Source organism: Rutidosis leptorrhynchoides, chromosome 1, assembly GCF_046630445.1.
Source record: "Rutidosis leptorrhynchoides isolate AG116_Rl617_1_P2 chromosome 1, CSIRO_AGI_Rlap_v1, whole genome shotgun sequence".
Taxonomy (NCBI): domain Eukaryota; kingdom Viridiplantae; phylum Streptophyta; class Magnoliopsida; order Asterales; family Asteraceae; genus Rutidosis; species Rutidosis leptorrhynchoides.
Window position 1 is genome coordinate 528,534,947 of NC_092333.1, and position 5,247 is coordinate 528,540,193.

Below are 5,247 nucleotides of genomic sequence, written 5' to 3' on the forward strand. Positions count from 1 at the left end.
ATAAATCTGACCACTTGGCGACCCTGTTTAATGTTGAGGTCCGTGGATTTCCTTCTGATTTTAGAGATGACTTTTCTAGATTTTTCGTCAACCTACAGCTAGTCTGGACGACAACTTCCTGACCTAAATCAAGAAGCGCGTTTCTTTTTCGGAAGACTTTACTTCCTTTTAATGATGGAATTGATTCATCGTGTAGATCCATCTTTCTTACAGTAAATCAGGTAAAAAATTTTAGTTTAGTCCAAAGCAAAAGTATTTTCAGTTATTTGTACAAAAATATGTGACATATGTTTTGAATAACTTGGAGAATTTTCCCACACTTGGCTTTTATTTTCCTTTTTATTGTCCTCTATTCCATTTTAAATGAATTTTAACATTTTGGTTTGTTTCTCAATTTATGTCCTTTTCGAGGTAACAATAATTTCGGTGTTAACACCTAGTTTTTTCGTTCATAAATATGTATAAACATGATTTTGAGTTCATTTAGTTGAAAATTTTGAAAAATTTTACTAGAATTGGGTAGTCAGTATATAAGACTAGGGCTGTTCTTTATTATCAGAGAGCACTAGATTCTAATACAACTACTACTTTACTAGTATTTCTAATGGTAACCAAGTGTATAAAGTAAAAATTTTAAAATCCGAAAGAATTTAACCCCTTCCCACACTTAAGATCTTGCAATGCCCTCATTTGCAAGAAATCAGTAACAATTTAAATTATTGAGGGTGATTTGTGTGAAAATGATTAAATTTTACCAAAGTTTCCAAACATATTTGTGTTTGCTTGCTGAATGATAAATGGTGCATATCATTTGTTCATTCCGTCTTGTTGTTATTTCACATATATTTTGCATCTTGTCGTCAAAATTAGTTGCTTTTGCTGAACTTAATGCCAGTCTTTGAAAATGCGTTGTTTTACCCTGTTGTGTACATAAGATAAACTGCAAACATATATACATATTTTTGAAGTTTGGTATATTACCCCACATTCAAAAATTATTAAAATCTAAGAATAAAAGTTAGAAAATTATAAAAACTATTACAATATTAACATAAGTATTAAACGTATCAACATTACAAATTACAAAATAAATAAAACTAAGTAGACTAGGGAGGATACTGATACCAGTAGGGGTTCCATGCATAACCATAGGTGCTATAAAATGCTTCGGCTGGGTTATACGTAGGATACGGTGGTTGAATCTCTATAGACCAGGGAGGGAATATGGGCGATGGAGTAGGAATATAGTTTCTACCTATATGTTGGCAATAAGCTATGATTTGGTTTTGATGAACTTGCCAATCTTCAAATGCTCTATGTCTAGCATTTTCATACTCTTGTGAAGCTATAAACCTTTGCATTTCTGCCATTTCATTTCCCCCTCCTACATTACCTTGTTGTTGGTTTCTCTCAACCTGTGAATGTCTACCATGGTATTGTACTGCGGTGTTATTTCGCCTCTTCAAAACTTTCGCACTATGGTATACATTTAAACCTATTGTATCACGGGGTTCTGGTTCTTCGACTAATAATCCCCCCCCCCGACTTATATCCACACCGAGATATTCAGCAATCAAAGTAATAAATATACCACCTCCTATTATGCTATGTGGTCTCATCCCCCTAACCATAGCTGATAAATAATAACCCACACAATAAGGTATACTTACAGCGTTTTGTGGGTCTCGAATACACATATGGTAAAACAAATCCTGTTCATTTACCTTTTCCTTATTCTTACCTCTTTGTGTAATCGAATTAGCTAAAAACCTATGAATTACTCTTAACTCTGCTCTATCTATATCCAAATAAGAGTAATTTCCCCCTTTGAATCGATGATGGCTTGTCATTTGACTCCATATACCATGTGTATCAAAATTTTCATCTATCTTTCTACCATTTAGTATCAACCCTCTACAATTGGCAGATGCTAACTCCTCAGGCGTATATATACGTAAAGCCTGAGCCATGTCTAGTAAAGACATGTGGCACATCGAACCTCCTAACAAAAATCTAATAAAAGATCGATCGGTTAAACTAGCTACCCGATCATTTAATTCTATACTACACAACAATTCTTCACACCATACTTTATATACAGGTCTACGCATGGTGAATAAACGTATCCAGTCGTTAAAAGTAGAATTACCATACCTCTGTGCAAGTAATTCCCTAATTGGCCCGGTCAATTTTACAGCTTCTAATGGTCCCCATTCTATGACCCTAGGTACCTCAACAACTTTAGAATGAAGAGTATGCAAACCCCTTTGGTATTTTGGATAATCTATCCAAAGTCTGTCAAATCTCAGGTTCGGGTGATAATCTTCCACGTGCATATCAGAAAATGTCATGACTGGATGAGGTATATCTTGTTTGTAGTAGTTATCCACCTCCTGTTGTTCCGCATTCTCAGCAGGAGCTTTGCGAGTTTGGGATGAAGATTCACCCCTTTCAGTCTGCAAAACACATCAAACACAATTTTTGTGCATCCAAATATGCATTAGTGTCAGCAAAATCATCAATCAAAATAATTACAATGACATGATCAATTTATATCAAACTTAAGCTCATTTTCATATTTTTATCAAATCTACACTTTTTCAAATAAGCATATACGAAAATGTTCGCCAAGTTCATAAGCATTCAACTCAAATAACATGTCAAAATAATCATTACTAGCAATTAAACAAGTTTCAAATGGCATTATCTCTCAAAAATCAAGTTCATGAATTTTAGACTTGAAAAAGTCCACTTTAATTCTCAAAATCATGTTTAGGCTCAAAGTTTGGATCATTTAACTACCTAAACATGTTACACTACTTAATTTAGCAACAATTCATGACAAAAATCGGCCATAACCTGTTTATATCAAAAAGCCCCAAATTGCTCAAGAACACAAACCCTAGATTATTCAAAATTTGAAGTTTAAGGCTTCTAATCATGTTAAATAGCATCAATCTAGGTTATACAAGCATAATACATAAGCAATTGAAGCATAATTACACTAAAAAGCATCAAAATTGAATTGGGTATAAAATTGCTCAAGAACACTAATTTTCGGATTAAATGGTGTTTAGGTGTAGAAATTTACCGTTTTTCTTGAGTAATTCCTTGATAGCATCCTTCTTAACATGATTTTAGTAAAAGATTTGATGATTAACGGTTAAAAATTGTGATTTTGGGGGTGTTTTCTCGGGTTTTTTCGGGTTTATTTTCGCTGTATGTTTGAGTTGTGGTGTGGACTGATCAGTTCAGCTCGATTTTATTTTTTTTCTGTATTTTGGTCCTTCCGCGAGTCGTGGGGTTTGGTAGCCTCAAACACCGCGAGTCGCGGTGTTTGGTTTTTTTTTTTTAATATATAAAATCTTAACTTAATAAACAAATATAAAATAAATTTAAAATTTTGTTTTCCTTTGTTGTTTAGGACGAGGTCGTTTCGAATCGATGTCCTAGTCCGTCCTTCGACAAAATTTTAAAATTTGTCTTTTTCAAGCGATTGTTTTTAAAGCTTAGATTTTTGGGTTTTTTAATATTTTTGGCATACTTTAATTCAATAAGATTAAAAATAATGATAATAAAAGTTCTCGTCTCTCCCTCGGTTAAAGCAATTTCGGTTCAGAGACCTAGTCTTCAACTTACGACGAATTTTAAAAATCATATTTTTAACTTAGCGAAATAAAGTAAATTTTTGTTTTTAAATTCACACAACTTAAATTTAAAATGCATAAAATTCAAAATTAATATTAAAAATTCATACCAAACTTAAATTTAAAAATTCATAAAAATAAAATTCACACCCAAACTTAATTTAAATTTTTATATTATAAATTCACACCAAACTTATATTAATTTTTCGAATATTTACAATTTTAAATATATTGATTTTACAAAGTGTACAATATTAATTTAAAATTTATATATTAATTTTAAAAACATGGTAAAAATAAAATTAAAAATCTTTTTGGCTTTTTATCCCACTTTAATCAATCAAATATTATCAAAAATATACGCCCCTCTTTTCGGTAAAGTAATTTCGGTTCCATGACCTAATTTAACTCATGACGAATTTTTGAAATATTTTGGGTTGATTGATTAAAGATATTTATACCTTAAGAATAAACGTTAAATTTCGCAGTGATGTAATAAATTTTTGAATGATATCAATAATTTTGGTCGCCAAACCTAATTTTATTCAATACCAATTTAATACTTTTTAGCGAACAAATTAGCGTTTATTATCAAAAGGTTAAAAAAAATTAAAAATAAAAACTGTACAGACTTACCTGTGAGATAGTATTCTTAGTTATACGATCTATCCCATTCATAAGATTGTCGGTTTAATTGGTTTTCCATGGCTACATAGGCGTAACCTCGAGCATTCAGTGTTTTTTCTTCTAAACATATGAACGGTCCATCTCTGCATAAAGTAACAAATTCGGTATTTGAATAGGTTTGATTATTTGAACATTTACCTCCATGTGACCATTTTCCGCATTTGTGACATCTTTCTAGGTGTCGTGCTCTTCTTTTCGCTGTGGATTTTGATTTTCCTTTACCAAATTGTAACTTATTATCTTCGCATCTGGATTCTTTTCTTACTCCGTCCAATCTTTCTCTGATTACTGATACTATTTCACTTGGTAGTGTGTCATTATTACGTTTAGTGATCAAAACGTGTAGCATTAGACCATGGTTTAGTTCACAGGCAGTCTTCATTTTGTAAAAACCTAAAAAAATAAAAATTCAGAATGGGGGGGAGAAGACTAGTTCTTTAGGGTCTGCTAGGGAAAGACCATTCGGGTTCCATTTTCGAGAACTACATGAAAACAGACAATCTAACTCTAACAGAAATACATATTATCCTTTAAAGACTTGATTCTCCCCACACTTAGTTAGCTGTGGTGTCAAAATTGTGATTAACTTCGTTGTCGACTTCCATCGGACTATCTATGTAGTGTTTAACTCTGTGACCATTAACTTTAAATTCAATCCCATTTGAATTTATCAATTCTACTGTTCCGTATGGAAAAACTCTTTTAACTATGAATGGTCCAGACCATCTTGATTTCAATTTTCCAGAAAATAGCTTGAATCGTGAATTGAAAAGAAAAACTCTGTCTCCTTCCTTAAATTCTTTTGAAGTTCTGATTCTTTTTTCATGCCATTTCTTCGTTCTTTCCTTATAGATCAATGAATTTTCGTATGCTTCATGTCTTAATTCTTCTAATTCGTTTAATTGATTTAATC